Source organism: Oryctolagus cuniculus, chromosome 3, assembly GCF_051225735.1.
Source record: "Oryctolagus cuniculus isolate XC-2025 breed Fujian yellow rabbit chromosome 3, ASM5122573v1, whole genome shotgun sequence".
NCBI lineage: Eukaryota > Metazoa > Chordata > Mammalia > Lagomorpha > Leporidae > Oryctolagus > Oryctolagus cuniculus.
Genome location: NC_142869.1, coordinates 63664381 through 63682631, shown reverse-complemented (window position 1 = coordinate 63682631; position 18251 = coordinate 63664381). Strand labels below are relative to the sequence as shown.

Genomic DNA, 18251 nt, shown 5'->3' with positions numbered 1-18251 from the left:
ACTATTAAAAAAAGAAAACCAGTAACACTTACACTGTCAATCATAACCATTTTCCCTCCCTGTTTGGGAGTGTGTGTGAAATTTTCCTCCCTTCCCCATTAATGTGTATAATGGAAGAATGCTTTTTTGTTAACCTTTATATGCAGTTTTAGATGACATCACTTTTCTTATTTGTCACTCTCTCATCTTTTTCCTATAAAATGAAGAATGTCCTTCATGTCATTCTTAGGTAATCCAGCCTGATTACCAACGTTTCTTTTGAAGACATGTATCAATTTTTAAAACACTCTTTGTATAGTTTTAATTTTTTTTAACCCTGCCTTTGCTATGATTGTTACTTGCCATCATAAAAGCATCACATCCATTATATTTTTTTTGCATAGACACATTGGATCCTGTTCTATTTTTTTTTTTTTTTTTTTTTTTTTACAGGCAGAGTAGACAGTGAGAGAGAGAGAGAGAGAAAGAAAGGTCATCCTTTTGCCATTGGTTCACCCTCTAATGGCCGGCGCACCGCACCTATCCGAAGGCAGGAGCCAGGTGCTTTTCCTGGTCTCCCATGGGGTGCAGGGCCCAAGCACTTGGGCCATCCTCCACTGCACTCCCTGGCCACAGCAGAGAGCTGGCCTGGAAGGGGGGCAACCAGGACAGAATCCGGCGCCCCGACCGGGACTAGAACCCGGTGTGCCGGCACCGCTAGGCAGAGGATTAGCCTACTGAGCCGCGGCGCCGGCCCTGTTCTATTTTTATTAACACTATAGTGGTAGTTCTCAAAATCACCTGGAAAGTTTGTTCAAACAGAGTGCTAGGCCCCACCCCATCTCTGGATTTCTGACTTCACAGATCTCCAAAGTAGAATCTGAAAATTTACATTTCTAACAAATTCCTGGAAATGTTGATGCTGCTAGTTAGGGACAACACATTGAAGAAAATGCTTTTTAGGATCATCTGGAGAACTTTAAAGAAGCATATATATTGGGGGCCAGCATGGTGGTGTAGCAGGTAAAGCTTCTGCCTCCAGTGTTGGCATCTCATATGGATGTTGGTTTGAGTCCCGGCTGCTCTACTTCTGATCCAGCTCTCTGCTATGGCCTGGGAAAGCAGTAGAAGATGGCCCAAGTCCTTGGGCCCCTGCACCTGTGTGGTAGACTTAGAAGAAGCTCCTGGCTCCTGGCTTCAGATCGGTGCAGCTCTGGCCATTGCAGCCACCTCGGGAGTGAACCAGCAGATGGAAGACCCCCCTGCCCCGTCTCTGCCTCTCTGTAACTCTTCCTTTCAAATAAATAAATAAACCTTAAAAATGTTATTTTTTTAAAAAAGAAGCATATATTGACATTAAGATCCTACTGCCCAAGATTTGTATATATTACGTGTTAGGTATATGGTACAATGATTTTTAAAATAGTGCCCTAGTGATTCAGATAGACAACCAAAATTAACAACCACTGATCTAGAAGTTGACCAAAATTAAGATTTTAAAAAGCCAGCAGGTCTAATAGGCCTCCTCTCCTCAACTCTTTCTTCCATAGATATTTGATAAAGACCTCTAATGAGTAAGGCATCCTACAGAAGTTGTACAAGTAACACAGTTGCCTAAGGTATGGTTTCTGTCCTCTAAATGTTATCAAAGTATCGGGGAGACATAAGTGTAGGCACAAACATCTTCATTGTAAGATATGGGTTTGAATCAATCATAGCAACATAGGAGAACACAGAGGGGAGGGATGAAAGCTGCATCAATGTGGAGGCATTGTGAAGAAGTGGGATTTTCCTACATGATAGAATGGTTGGAAGGCACTCTTTTTGTGAGGGGCAGTAGTGCATGAATTCTTGAAAGGTAATTTGGGGCCATAGTGTGAAGAGCTTTAGAGGCCAGAAGACAGCAGTGGAAGCACTGAACCCTCTCAACACAGCAACAATGTTCAGAGCAGCATTATGAGCTTCTCAGGATGGCAGGAATATGTGGGATGAATTGGAGAGTGAAAAACATATAGAGGAGCTTTGTATAGGAATCAGAGATTGTTTCTTAAACTCTAGGAACAATTGTCAAATTAGTTTTTCAATGAACAAATGAAGAAAAGAGTTTTACTCAGTTGACAACAGTTTGGAAGTTACCAAATAGAAGAATATTTACAAACATTCATCTTAACTTCCTTTGGAAGACATTGAGGGCAGTCCTCCCTTTGGCAGAACTCGGTTAGAGTTCTGATCTTGGATGTGGGTATGTTCTGTCTGATCTCTCTTAATCCCCTTTTAGGTGCCTGGTGTTCTCAGGATCTCCATTTCTGCTCCATCAAAATTTGCTCTTAGGAAAGAATCTGAAATCAATAATTTATTCTGTCATGAGATATGACCTAGTATTTGAGGTTTTTCTTATATGTTTATGTAAAATAAGATTTATTTCCTACCTTCCTATTACTGCCTCTAACACACACACACAAATCAAATAGAGCAAACTTCTTTCCACGGTTAAGGCCAAGCCACTCTGTGGGAGTTCCTCGAAAATAAACACATCAGAAAGGAATTAGACCTACTGCTATGATCAACAACAATGTCTCTCCTTGGGCAAAGTGTCTGCTAAAATGAACCTAGAAAGAAAACCCATACAATTTGGTATGCAAACATAATAACTCATAAATAATGACACAGAGCAGAGACTCCCTTAATCCTAAACTATTCGATTCTCTGTTAAAGGACAAAGAGATTAATTTTAATTTTTGGACGGATGTTGCAAAGGGACTTTAACCTTTACAGTGGTACAAAAAATTTCCTTTGAAGAGATACCAATGAATTTTCTTGACAAGAAAACCCTTGGCCACACTATAACTCAACGTATTCTGATAACATCAAGAAAGAATTATAAAAGGAATCTGCATCTCAGAATTGTAGGACATTGACAGTACTGTTGGGTTGGGAAGAGATAATGATTGATGGTGACTATCAGAATGAATGGTCATATGCATCAGACTCTTTCCACTAAAGACAGTTAATTTATTATTCTACTGATTGTAAAATTCAATGATTAAATTTCTTTTTTACCAGCCAATAAAATTATAAAGTCTGTGTCTTTCATGATACCTGCTACCAACATGAAAAGATGTTATTAATCTTTCCCTTCTTCTATACCTAAATAATCATTATTTAGTTTGCACAGTTTTCCATATTTAGGAATATTTTTGAATATTTCATTAGTCTATTTTAGAAAAGATGATATCTAGTTGCATGCTTTATTATTAGAATCTGATATATAATAGTTGAATAGATACAATTCTTCTGCTAGATTGTGAAATTTACCTATTTCCTCAATTTACCTTACTCACAACAATTACGATTAAGTTATTGGACTGTGGCTGAAAGAAGTCAGATTTTGTCCTGCATTGATGACTTGCGTTCTGAAGGTATGATAGGAAACTCAAAAATATTCCTCAAAATCACTGTTGCTAGGAATAAAGAGTAAGTGTGGTTTTATAGAGGAATACAGAGAAAGAGACTGAAGTGCAGCTTTCTAGGGATGGCTAGAATCTGTCAATGTACAAAGTTTCTAACGTTTTTTCCACAGTCAGTTGTGGATATTGGAGATTATTTCCTTCTTGAGCTGAGATTTTGAGTTTGTTGAAGGCAGATATCAAATGCTGTATTTTCTTTCTCATCTATTGTTATTTCTTGGTTGAATAATTAAGATTATGAATCAACTAAAAAGTTAAGTGAAAGTATTTGTACCAGGTTCAATTGAAGTCTATCATTAATAAGAATAGAAACTAGAAACTGAGTTTTAGCAGAAGCACACTTAACTCCACTTGGGAATGGTGGGGTATAATACAGAAGTTAGCAGTCATTGCTATTGCATTTTTTTTTTCTGTGAAGACAGATACTCAGCAAACCCTGGCTTGGGTTCTTGAAAGCGGTACTGTACTTTTAGGTACAGAGATTTATAGCACCAGGGCAGGTTGAAAGTTTTAAATGGCTGAAAGTTATTGTTTGGTTTGCTTTCTTTGACTTTAGTAACAAAACCATCCCAGACAAACGGGGGTCCAACTATTCTTCTCTTAAGGACAATCCTTGCAGATCCATTTTCACATTTCTTTTTTTTTTTCTTAAAGATTTATTTATTTGAAAGTCAGAGTTACACAAAGAGAGGAGAGGCAGAGAGAGAGAGGTCTTCTATCTGATGATTCACTCCCCATTTGGCTGCAACAACTGAAGCTGCACCAATCCAAAGCCAGGAGCCAGGAGCTTCCTCTGGGTCTCCCACATGGGTGCAGGGGCCCAAGGACTTGGGCCATCTTCTACTGCTTTCCCAGGCCATAGCAGAGAGCTGGATAGGAAGTGGAGCAGCCAGGTCTCGAATGGGCGCCCATATGGGATGCTGGCACTTTCAGGCCAGGGTGTTAACCCACTGTACCACAGCACCAGCCCCAATTTTCATATTTCTTACCTCCAACATTTAGGAATCACTTCTTTTCTTTTATCCTACAAGTAGCAACCAGTTCCCAAAATAGTGTCCAACGATCCTGGTATTCACATTTCTAAGTTGTCTCCCCTCATGATGTATGACCAATAGGATAAGACAGAAATGACAGCATATCACTTCCAAGGCTAGATTATAAATGATCACAGCTTATATCATGGATACTCTTTCAATTGCTTGTTCTCCTGATGCTTTTTTTTTTTTTTTGACAGGCAGAGTTAGACAGTGAGAGAGACAGAGAGAAAGGTCTTCCTTCCATTGGTTCATCCCCCAAATGGCCAATATGGCCAGCATGCTGCGCTGATCCGAAGCAAATGAACCCAGTGTGCCGGCGCCGCAAGGCGGAGGATTAGCCTAGTGAGCCGCGGCGCCGGCCAACTGCAATTTCTCGAAAGACTGTGAGCCATAACCATCCACTTAATTTGCTCTGGGGCTCCTGACCTTCACTAATGCTGTGAGATATTAATGTTTGTTGTTTTAAGTTGATAGGTTTTGAGACGATTTCTTACCTAGCAACAGTTAACCAATATATCACAACTGTATTGAAATGTGAAATACTGGCCTTATGGTCAGGTTGAAGAAATGACTTGTTACTTATAGTGCAGGTGCCACTGTTGCCCATCAAGATGTTGTACAAAACTACTGCAGACAGTGACCTGATGAAAAGTTCATTCAACTTGTAGAGGGTGAACATATTACTCTAAACTATCTATTTACTCATATGGTTCACCATCGGATCTGACCTCACAATTATTACAACTGCTAGGTGGTTAAATAGCACAATGTTTTATAACGGTTTTCCTCATCTCCCCCCCACCCTTTTTTTTGACAGGTGGAGTTTTTTTTAGACAGTGAGAGAGAGACAGAAAGGTTCCGTTGGTTCACTCCCCAAATGGCCGCCACAGCCAGTGCTGTGCCGATCTGAAGCCAGGAGCCAGGTGCCTCTTCCTGGTCTCCCAGGTGGGTGCAGGGGCCCAAGCACTTGGGCCATCCTCCAATGCCCTCCCAGGCCACAGCAGAGAGCTAGATCAGAACTGGAGCAGCCAGGACTTGAACTGGTGCCCTTGTGGAATGCTGGCATTGCAGGTGGCAGCTTCACCCACTATGCCACAATGATGGCTCCTAGGCTGCCTTTTTTTTTTTTTCTTTTTTTTTAACAGGCAGAGTGGATAGTGAGAGAGAGAGAGACAGAGAGAAAGGTCTTCCTTTTGCCGTGGTGCGCTGTGGCCGGCGCACCACGCTGATCTGAAGCCAGGAGCCAGGTGCTTCTCCTGGTCTCCCATGCGGGTGCAGGGCCCAAGCACTTGGGCCATCCTCCACTGCACTCCTGGGCCACACAGCAGAGAGCTGGCCTGGAAGAGGGGCAACCGGGACAGAATCCGGCGCCCCGACCAGGACTAGAACCCGGTATGCTGGCGCCACAGACAGAGGATTAGCCTATTGAGCTGCGGCGCCGGCAAAGCTGCCTTTTTAATTACTGTTGCAAAATCAGTGCAGATTGTAAGAAATCCAAAAGGGATAGTAGAATATAAAGAAGGAATAATATTTTTAGCATGCATGACCTTTCCCAACATGCAGATACTAAATATACTATGAAGGCCACTCCCTAAATGTAAATCAATCAGTTGTACGAATGACTCAATTAGTCATTAACTTTAATGCCATTTTTTCTCCAGTACTGACTGATACTAATATTACTCCCACATTTGTGAAAGGGAGAGATGAGGGCCAGTGCCGTGGCTCACTTGGTTAATCCTCTGCCTGCGGCGCTGGCATCCCATATGGGCACCGGGTTCTAGTCCTGGTTGCTCCTCTTGCTTTTCCTATTCTCTAATCCACTTTCTTTGTCCTCTGTTCACCATCTGCTTTGGATTAACTGGATGCAAACCCAAAAGATTATAGTCTTCCTTAAGACAGGGTAGTTTTTAATAACCTTATTTCAAAACTGGGAAGCAGGAGCTTGCCTTTTTTTTTTTAACTGATTGGTTCTAAGGAAAAAGGAAAATGGAAAATGGGAGCTGGTGAAATATGTTTCTATTTTAGGCAAGAAACTTATCAGGTCATCAACCTACGTTTTGTGATTTCTTCTAATGAACCATTGAATTTTTTAAAACATTGTAATGGTAATGTTATGAAGTCACATTCTGAATTCTGGGTTTAAAGGTATGTGAGAATGTTTCCTGACATTTTAAGATCCACCAGATAGGCCGGCGCCACGGCTCACTAGGCTAATTCTCCGCCTTGCGGCGCCGGCACACCGGGTTCTAGTCCTGGTCGGGGCGCCGGATTCTGTCCTGGTTGCTCCTCTTCCAGTCCAGCCCTCTGCTATGGCCAGGGAGTGCAGTGGAGGATGGCCCAAGTGCTTGGGCCCTGCACCCCATGGGAGACCAGGAGAAGCACCTGGCTCCTGGCTTCGGATCAGCGCAATGCGCCAGCCGCAGCGCGCCGGCCGCGGCAGCCATTGGAGGGTGAACCAACGGCAAAGGAAGACCTTTCTCTCTGTCTCTCTCTCTCTGTCTACTCTGCCTGTCAAAAAAAAAAAAAAAATAAAATAAAATAAAAAAAAATCCACCAGATAGCTGGAAGATCCAATGATTAGTTATTACAAATTCACTCCCTCAGTGATGCCACGGTAGAAAATCATAGAACTTGGGACAGTGCTTCCCACAATTACAAATGTGCTTACAGCTTAGGTGTAAAAGGGCAGGCCAGTTGGTACCAATGAAGGTTGATTGTCCTGACCCCTAGTGCTTTGTGAGTGCCACCCAGAACTAGCATACAAAGCGGCTTATTCATTCAAATATTTTCTGTTCCATTTTACAAACCCCCACTGCTGTGGAGTCTAAAACTCTTCATGATTATTATTGCAACTGGTGTCATGTTTGTACAGCTGCTGCACTGCTTCCCCATAGGAAGTTTCTTGATGTTTACCCCTTTATTAGCCTCTCACCTGCTCGGAGGAGGTTCATCCTGTGACCTCACTCTGCACAGGCAACCTCTTCTAGCCTGAGCTGTGATTAAATGGAGAAGTTTAAAAGCTGTTTAATGATCATCTGGCCCATCATAGACAGCATTATAACTGATTATAGTTAAAATTTCAGCTATATGAATTTCAACTCTCCACTTACCCAATACTACATATAAGACAATTAGAATATTACTTTTGATGCAGTACTTTGGCATTTTTTAATTAAAAGAAGAAATGAATGTACTGATAGTTCTTGATAATTGAATACCTTCAAAAACTGAAACACAATATCTAACACTTCCAAGTATACTATTGTTTTGCATAGAAACTTAAAATAAGCTGGACCAAATAGATATTTTTGAGAACCATATTCAAAATGTTTGACAATGTTCTTTAAGAACATACTAAGAATCCCTTTTAGCAGAATTTGTTGGCCTCCTAGTGACCATTCTGATATTCCTCTCTTACTGGTTATCAGTGGTTCTATTCAGGGCTCTATCTTAGGATGTGTTCTCTGCTTTGCCCCCTCCTAGGGAACCTTCTGGTATTAGCCTTGACTGTCTTCCCTTGACCCTGTCTCCTGCATCATGAACCAATTTGAAAACTCATTGTACTGATCCTGAACAACTTCTTTCATTTTTTTTTTTTTGCTTTACTCAGAAACCTTTTATTTAAGGCATACAAACTTAATGCATTTCATAAATACAATAGGAACATAGTGATTGTTCCCACCCTACCACCCTACTTGCCTTCCCTCCCTCCCTCTTCTTCCTCCCTCTCCTATTACATTTTTTTTTTTTTTTTTTTTTTGACAGGCAGAGTGGACACTGAGAGAGAGAGAGAGAGAAAGGTCTTCCTTTGCCTTTGGTTCACCCTCCAATGGCTGCCATGGCCGGAGTGCTGCGGCCGTTGAACCGCACTGATCCAAAGCCAGGAGCCAGGTGCTTCTCCTGGTCTCCCATGGGGTGCAGGGCCCAAGCACTTGGGCCATCCTCCACTGCACTCCTGAGCCATAGCAGAGCTGGCCTGGAAGAGGGGCAACCGGGACAGAATCCGGCGCCCCGACCGGGACTAGAACCCGGTGTGCTGGCGCCGCAGACGCAGGATTAGCCTATTGAGCTGTGGCACCGGCCACAATTCTTATTTTTTACTAAGATCTATTTTCAATTAACTTTATACACATACAATTAACTGCATACTAAATAAAGAGCTCAACAAATTGTATGAAAAACAAATAAACAAACTGGGGCTGGCACTGTGGCGCAGGTTAATCTTCTGCCTACAGCACCGGCATCCCATATGGCTGCTTGTTCAAGACCTGGCTGCTCCTCTTCCAATCCGGCTCTCTGCTGTAGCCTGGGAAAGCAGAAAATGGCCCAAGTGCTTGGGCCTATGCACCTGCATGGGAGGCTGGGAAGAGGCAGCTGGCTCCTGGCTTCGGCTTGGCACAGCTCTGGTCGATGCAGCCATCTGGGGAGAGAACCACCGAAAGAAGACCTTTCTCTCTGTCTCTCCCTCTCACTGTCTGTAACTCTACCTCTCAAGTAAATAAATAAAATCTTTTTTTTAAAAAAAAAAACAAAGACAAAAACCTGTTCCTCAACATTTGAGACAAGGGCTGTTCAAAGTCATCATATCTTAAAGTGTCAATTTCCTTTTAGGTGCTCTATTAGTTACCACACATCAGGGAAAACATATGGTATTTGTTCTTTTGGGACTGGCTTATTTCACTAAGTATAATGTCTTCCAGTTGTATCCACTTTGTTGCAAACAATAGGATTTCATTTTTTTTACTGCTGGGTAGTATTTCATGGTGCACATATCCTATAATTTCTTTATCAAGTCTTCAGTTGATGGACATTTGGGCTGATTCATGTGTCTTAGCTATTGTGAATTGAGCCGCAATAAACATGGGGGTACAGATAACTCTTTCATATGCTGATTTCATTTCCCTTGGGTAAATTCCCAGAAACGGGATGGCTGGGTCATAAGCTGGTCTACTGTCAGATTTCTGAGGTATCTCCATACTGTCTTCCACAGTGGCTGTACCTGTTTACATTCCCACCAACACTGGATTAGGGTACTTTTTCCCCTACATCCTCACCATCATTTGCTGTTTGTTGATTTGTTTATGAAATCCATTCTAACAGGAGTGAGATGAAATTGAATACTTTCTTTTCTCACCTCTCTTTAGCCTTGAATTATATTGACTCAAATTGAAAAGAAAAAAAACATAAACAAAAAAGGAAAAGCTTTGAGTCTAAAAGAAAAAAAATAGGAAAAGGGAGGCATTAAAAATAAGAAAACAAGGGCTGGCACCACGGCTCTCGAGGCTAATCCTCCGCCTGCGGCACCGGCACACCGGGTTCTAGTCGGGGTGCCGGTTCTGTCCCGGTTGCTCCCCTTCCAGTCCAGCTTTCTGCTGTGGCCTGGGAAGGCAGTGGAGGATGGCCCAAGTGCTTGGGCCCTGCACCCGCATGGGAGACCAGGAGGAAGCACCTGGCTCCTGGCTTCAGATCAGCACGGTGCACCGGCCGCAGCGGCCACTGAGGGATGAACCAATGGAAAAGGAAGACCTTTCTTTCTGTCTCTCTCTCTCACTGCCTTTCAAAAAAATAAAAAATAAATAAATAAGGAAACAAGTTGAGAAGAGCATGCAGCTACCATGTATCTTTGTTTAAAATCTAGGTATCCAGTGTTGCCACTTTTTAAAAAGTAGATTAAAAAAAAAATCACTCCTTTTGTGGAGCAGATATAGGGGTGCCCTGGGAACACTATGTGGGTGGTCAATAGGTCATTGTAAATACCTGATTCAAATAGGTCATTGTAAATAGCCTGATTCATGCTACAGGCTTCATGGACAGGATGACTTGTGGTAGGAAGTGTTGTCAGGGTTCAGTTACATTAGACAGAAACTTCTTTGTTAAAGAATAAGAATGGGAGGATCATTAGAGCTGTATGTACCCCCAATATGCTCACAACATCTTTTTTATGGCATAACCTAAGCAAGTGGGGAGAAAAGTTAGATTGTGTTTTCAGAAAAGAAAATAATGGAAAATGGGGGGTGGGGGGGAAAGGGGAGAAGAGAGACAAAGAAACTGGACGTTTGAAAAGGCCAAATGCTAGGATTTATGAATGAATGCGTTCTAAGTTATGATCCCCACAGGATTCAAAGGCACAGGATTTACTTTATTTACCACTGATTCGAATGCAATGATAAAAACAATTCTATGAACCCAAAATGGGAGTGGGCCTGAGCTGATAAAGTAACTTAAATCACATTGCCACAAAAGTTAAACTAAGTTCAGATACGTTTCTATTTATACATGAATTGGATTTGGAAATATTAAAAAATAATTTATTATTATAAGATCTATGTATTTATTTGAAAGGTAGAGAGAGAGAGAGAAAGAGAGAGAGGGATCTCATCTCCTGGTTTACTCCCCAGATGGCTGCAAGGCTGGGGCTGGGCCAAGCCAAAGCCAGCAGTCAGAAATTCCATTCAGGTCTCCCATGTAGGTGGCAGGAGCCTTAAATACTTGGGCCAACTTCTGTTGATTTCCCAGGTGCATTAGTAGGGAGCTGGATCAGAAGTGGAACAGCTGGGAGTAGAACTGGAGCTTTGGATATGGAATGCTATTGTCACAGGTGGCAGCTTAACCCCTTCTGCACCATGACGCCAGCCCCTGGAAATTTGATCTTTTTTTTTTTTTTTTTTTTTTTTTTTTTTTTTTTTTGACAGGCAGAGTTAGACAGTGAGAGAGACAGAGAGAAAGGTCTTCCTTTGGTTCACCCCCCCCCCCCCCCAGTGGCCACCATGGTCAGTGTGCTGCACTGATCCGAAGCCAGGAGGCAGGTGCCCCCTCCTGGTCTCCCACGCTAGTGCAGAGCCCAAGCACTTGGGCCATCCTCCACTGCCTTCCCGGCACAGCAGAGAGCTGGACTGGAAGAGGAGCAACCGGGACAGAACCGGCGCCCCAACCAGGACTAGAACCCAGAATACCGGCGCCGTAGGCGGAGGATTAGCCTAGTGAGCCGAAGCACCGGCCTGGAAATTTGATCTTAAAGTACAGGAATGACTTTCAAAATGTGATTCCATGAAAGTAAAAAAATGTATTTCATATAGAACATCAAGATATGAAATTATGCTTTGAATACTGTTGACAATATTGCTTTATTAATAGTGGCATTGTTTTACTTCTTGTGGCAATATCATTAACTACTTTGTCATCCAGTTGTCTAGTTTCCTTAAGTGAATGTTTTAGCAGACATACATAGAAATACTTTGGGACTACAGTTCTCATGAGGTAGTCTGAAAACCCTGGGGATCCTTTAGACTCTTTTAAGCTGTCAGCAAGGTCAATGCTATTTTCATAATAAGATAAAGATGTTATTTACTTTTTAAAACTCTTATTCTCTCATGAGTGTAAAGTAGAGTTTTCCAGAGGTTACATAGCATGTGATACCTCCACAGACAAGTCAGAAGCAGATATGATAACCTAGCTGTGTTTATCAGATATTAAAGAGATAGCAGAAATGTAAAGGAATATCATTATTCTCATTTTTTCCTGGAAAATATTTACTTTTTTTTTTTATTTGACAGGCAGAGTTAGACAGTGAGAGAGAGACAGCGAGAAAGGTCTTCCTTCCGTTGGTTCACCCCCCAAATGGTGCTACAGCCGGTGCTATGCTGATCCGAAACCAGGAGCCAGGTGCTTCTTCCTGGTCTCCCAGGCGGGTGCAGGGGCCCAAGCACTTGTGCCATCCTCCACTGCCTTCCCCAGGCACAGCAGAGAGCTGGACTGGAAGAGGAGAAGCTGGGAATAGAACTCGGTACCCATATGGGATGTCCGCACCACAGGCGGAGGATTAACTAAGCGAGCCACACAGTGCCGGCCCGGAAAATATTTACTTTTAGTAAAAGGTGTTATGATATGTATTGATCTGTCATTATTTTTTTTTAAAATTTTTTGACAGTGAGAGAGAGAGACAGAGAGAAAGGTCTCCCTTTGCCGTTGGTTCACTCTCCAATGGCCGCCGCGGCTGGCGCGCTACGGCCGGTGCACCGTGCTGATCCGAAGGCAGGAGCCAGGTACTTCTCCTGGTCTCCCATGGGGTGCAGGGCCCAAGGACTTGGGCCATTCTCCACTGCACTCCTGGCCACAGCAGAGACCTGGCCTGGAAGAGGGGCAACCGGGACAGAATCTGGTGCCCCGACCGGGACTAGAACATGGTGTGCTGGCGCCGCAAGGCAGAGGATTAGCCTAGTGAGCTGCGGCGCTGGCCGATTTTTTAATAATTAATAAATACATATTTTCAGTTTCTTACATGGTATAGGTAGTAGTAGCTAGGTAAATATAAACAAAAACAAAAGTCTTTGGTAGGTGTATAAATTTTTAAGCTTTTAAAAAATTCTGGAGAAAAATTTAAGAACTACTGCAGAGTACTAATTAACAGAAAATATTGATTTTATATGTGACAAAGAAAATAATTATTTTAAAGTACCTTTTGACTTTGATTTCCAAAGACTTTGGATATCTATAATATTACAACAAATCTGAGAGGCAGGCAGGCCAGAAACTATTTCTACTTAACATAAAATAAATCAAGAAAGGAAGAATTTTTGGTTGCATAGTAAGCTAGCGGCAGAGTACTAGTAGAAGATAACTTACTTCCAACTCAACCCCAACTATTTAGTTAATTATTGAAGTCAGTATCCCTTTACTCTGCTTATTTATTTATTTTTTTAAGATTTATTTATTCATTTTGAAAGGCAGAGTTAGAGAGAGGCAGAGGCAGAGAGAGAATTTACTCCCCAGATGGCTACAATGACCAGAGCTGTGCCAATCTGAAGCCAGGAGCCTGGAGCTTTTTCTGGGTCTCCCATGTGGGTACAGGGGCCCAAGGACCTGGGCTATTCTCCACTGCTTTCCCAGGCCATAGCAGAGAGCTAGATTGTAAGTGGAGCTGCTGAGACTCAAACTGGTGCCCAAATGGGATGGCAGCACTGCAGGCAACGGCTTCACTAGCTATGGCACAGAGCCAACCCCTACTCTGTTATTCTAGTCTTTTTAAAAAATATTTATTTATTTGAAAGACAGATTAGAGAGAGGTAGAGATAGAGAGAGAGAGAGAGGTCTTCCATCCACTGGTTTACTCCCCAGATGGCCGCAATGGGCGGAGCTGCACCGATCCGAACCAGGAGCCAGGAGCTTCTTCCGGGTCTCCCACGTGGGTACAGGGGCCCAAGGACTTGGGCCATCCTCTATTGCTTTCGCAGGCCATAGCAGAGAGCTGGATGAGAAGAGGAGCAGCCAGGACCAGAACCAGCACACCATGGGATGCCGGTGCTTCAGGCCAGGGCTTTAACCCGCTGCACCACAGCGCTGGCCCCTGTTGTTATAGTCTGATTGTGACATTTGCATTGCAACAGGACCTGCAGCCCTTTCACATTAAATATGCTCAACTCCTGAGTTAACTCACTGCCTTTTACTGCAGCAGAAAGCTAACCACAGTTCAATGCTTTTCTGTCATTAAAGCACCGTTTTCTCCTTTGGCAAAAGTTCTTTAGGTCTTCTTTAGGTCTTTATCACTTTCTGGTACAGCTTCTTCTTACAACTACCATCAGATTCTCAGGCATATCTGATGGGTGAACTTTCATTTGAGAATGAATTCCAAAGTTGTGGTCTTTCTGGGCTTGTCATAAGAATATATAGCAAACAGAGATCCTGTTTTTATTCTTACCCATTTAATCTTATTTTTCTTCTTTTAAAATGGACACATCTTTTCTAGGAAGACTCTATTTTTTTTTTTTTTTTGACAGGCAGAGTGGACAGTGAGAGACAGAGACAGAGAGAAAGGTCTTCCTTCCGTTGGTTCACCCCTCAATGGCTGCTGCGGCCAGTGCACTGCGGCCGGCGCACCGTGCTGATCCGAAGCCAGGACAACCGGGACAGAATCCAGCACCCCTACTGGGACTAGAACCGGGGCTGCCGGTGCTGCAGGCGGAGGATTAGCCTATTGAGCTGTGGAGCTGGCCAGGAAGACTCTATTGTATACCTTATACCCAGCTTACTCCCTCTTCCATAATAGCATTTAGAACTTACTACATTTTTGCTCATTAATCCCTAAATATCCTTGTGAAATAGTCATTACCCTCTCAATTTTATCGATGAGGACCAAACCCAAACAACACATCTGGTCAATAGTAGAGTTTGGTTTTTCATCTATAAAATTTAGAGCAGATATTAAAGATTTGAACAGCACAATCAGAATAATTGACCTAACTGGCATTGTATGGAAAAAATGTCCCTCCCCCTCAAAAAAAAAAAAAAAAAAAAAAAAAAAAAAAAAAAAAAAAAGAACACTTATTTATAAATACAAATGGGAACTATTTGGAATTGAATAATAATGAAAATATGAGTACTCGGTGAACTCAAAAGGCTTCCATAGCCTTGGCAACTCATGACAAGAGCCTAGGGTGATTCCTGATGCCATAAACAAGAGTGTCAATTTGTTAAGTCAACAACAGGAGTCACTATGCACTTACTCCTCACGTAGGATCTTTGTCCTTAATGTGCTGTACATTGTGATTTAATGCTATAAGTAGTAATCAAACAGTATTTTTCATTTTGTGTTTCTATGTGGGTGCAAACTGTTGAAATCTTTACTTAATATATGCTAAACTGATCTTCTGTATATAAAGAAAATTGAAAATGAATCTTGATGTGAATGGAAGGGGAGAGGGAGCGGGAAAGGGGAGAGTTGCAGGTGGGAGGGAAGTTGGAGGGGGGAAGCCATTGTAATCCATAAGCTGTACTTTGGAAATTTATATTCATTAAATAAAAGTTAAAAAAAAAGAAAATATGAGTACTGTTATGAGTACTTAAATAATGAAGTTAATTGTTTAGAAAAAAATTATAAAATTTATAAAATTTAGAGGCAGCCTTAAACACATAAATGAGAAAATAAACATGTAAAAAAAGGAGCAAAAAATAAACATATGAAAAATGCAAGAAATCAATGAGACATACATTGATTTTAAGAAATAGGTGTGTGCGTTGTGGCGGGGTTGAGCAGGAAGTTTAAAAAGGTAGAAGATAGGAAATGACAAGGAATATAAACAGAAATTAATGAAATAGTGTAATAGAGTAGGATCAACAAAGTCATTAAAAGAGAGTCATTCTAAAGGAGAGTGAGAGAGTAAGCAAAGTACTAATGTTAAGAATGAAAAGTGGTTGGGAAAGTCACTTGGCTGAGTGGTTAAACTACTGGTTAGGATGGCTCAATTCCACATTAAAGTGCCTTGGTTAAATACCCAATCCTCGTTCCTGATTCCAGTTTCCAGCTAATGCAGACCCTAGGAGGCAGCAGCTATGACAACTCCCTCTCCTGGCCCAGCCATTGTGGGCATCTGAAGAGTGAACCATGGCTGAGAGCTCTCTTTCTCTCTCTTAAGTAAATAAAAAGAATGAAAAATGGGACATACCACAGACTTTATATATTATTCTAATATCTATATTAGAATGGTAATAGAAGATACTATGAAAAAGTTTATGCCAATAGATTTGAAAATATAAACCAAGTGGATCATCTGGTATAAAAACACTGCCAAAAACAAGTAGAAATAGAAACTCTGAATAACATTACATTATTTAAAGCTTTCTGTAAGAAAATCTTAGATCAGATTGTTTCTTTGGTGAATTATACCAGATATTTAAAGAAGAAATAATGATCAAGCTTATACAAACTCTTCCTGAGATTAGAAAACAAAGAATATTCATAATTCATTTCATGAGGCTAGTAAAACATGTCATAGATATTAGAGAAAGGAAAATTACCGGCCAGTCTTACTTTTAATCAAAGATATAAAACCCTAATTTATTTTATTCATCTGAAAGGCACACACAAACACACAGACACACAGACACAGACACACACATACATGGTGGGGGGAGAGGGAGAGGCAGAGGGAGAGGGAGAGAGGGATAGAGTGAGAGAGAGGGAGAGAGGGAGAGAGGGAGAGAGGGAGAGAGAGAGGGAGAGGGAGAGGGAGAGGGAGAGAGGGAAAGGGGGGAGAGGGGAGAGGGGAGAGGGGGGAGAGGGGGTGCCAAAAACATTGGAGAAAGGACAGTCCCTTCAACAAATGGAGGAAAAACTGGATATACATATGTATAAGAATGAAACTAGGAGGTGGTGCTGTGGTGTAGTGGGTAAAGCCACCGCCAACAGAGCTAGGAATCCAATATGGGTACCAGTTTGAGTCCTAGCTGCTCCACTTCCGATCCAGCTCTCTGCTATGGCCTAGGAAAGCAATAGAAGGTGGCTCAAGTCCTTAAGCCCCTGTACCTGTGTGGGAGACCCGGAAGAAGCTCCTGGCTCCTGGCTTCAGACTGGCACAGCTCTGGCCGTTGCAGCCAACTGGGGAGTGAACCAACGGATGGAAGACCTCTCTCTCTCTCTGCCTCTCCTTCTCTCCGTGTAACTCTGACTTAAATAAAATAAATAAATCTTAAAAAAAAGAATGAAACTAGATCTCTACCTCTCACCATATACAAAAGTCAATTTAAAATAGATAAAGGATCAAAAAATAAGACTTGAAACTATGAAAGTACTAGAAGAAAACATAAGAGAAACACTTTAAGGCATTGAGATAGGCAGAGATTTTGGGCAAAAAAAGCACACCTGGAGAAACAAGGAGTATACTGAATGAAGAAGCTTCTGCATGGTAAAGGAAACAATCAACAGTCAAGAGACAATCTAGGCTGGCGCTGTGGCTCAGTAGGCTAATCCTCTACCTTGCGGCGCCGGCACACCAGGTTCTGGTCCCGGTCGGGGCACCGGATTCTGTCCCGGTTGCCCCTCTTCCAGGCCAGCTCTCTGCTGTGGCCAGGAGTGCAGTGGAGGATGGCCCAAGTACTGTGGTGCTGGCATCCCATATGGGTGCTGGTTCTAGTCCTGGCTGCTCCTCTTCTAATCCAGCTCTTTGCTGTGGCCTGGGAAAGCAGTAGAAGATGGCCCAAGTGCTTGGGCCCCTGTACCTGCATGGGAGACCAGAAGGAAGCACCTGGCTCCAGGTTTCAGATCGGCACAGTGTTGGCCGTGGCGGACATTTGGGAAGTGAACCAACAGACGGAAGACCTTTCTCTCTGTCTCTCCCTCTCATTATCTGTCACTCTATCTCTCAAATAAATAAATAAAATCTTTTAAAAAATAAAAAAAGAAATGGGATAATTTTTTTAAAAAAAGAGACAATCTACAGATGGGAGAAAACTTTTGCAAAATATTCATCAGGAAAAGTGTTAATATTCTGCTTTTAATTAAACAACTCAACAGAAAAAAACAAAGGAACACAAACAATCTGATTCAAAAATGGGAAAATAATCTGCATACACATTTCCTAAAAAACATATAAATAGTTGACAAGCTTATGAAAAAAAATGCTCAACATCACTAATCATCATGGAAATACAAATAAACACCACAAAGAGATATCATCTCATTTCAGTTATAATGGCTACTATCAAAACCACAAAAAATAGCAAATGCTGGTCAGAATGCAAAGAAAAGGGAACTTTTTAAATACCATTTGTGGAAATGTATATTAGTATAGGCATAATGGAAAACAGTATGGAGGTTCCTCAGAAAATCGACAATAGAATTACCATATGAGCGGCCGGCACCGCAGCTCACTAGGCTAATCCTCCGCCTTGCGGCGCTGGCACACCGGGTTCTAGTCCCGGTCGGGGCGCCGGATTCTGTCCTGGTTGCCCCTCTTCCAGGCCAGCTCTCTGCTGTGGCCAGGAGTGCAGTGGA

General features: G+C 42.1%; 1 protein-coding gene across 27 annotated transcripts in view; it reads right to left on the bottom strand.

Moving 5' to 3' along the window:
- NFE2L2 (NFE2 like bZIP transcription factor 2) overlaps positions 1–18251 on the bottom strand; it is a 184336-nt gene that overhangs the window by 155283 nt on the left and 10802 nt on the right. The window lies entirely within an intron of this gene.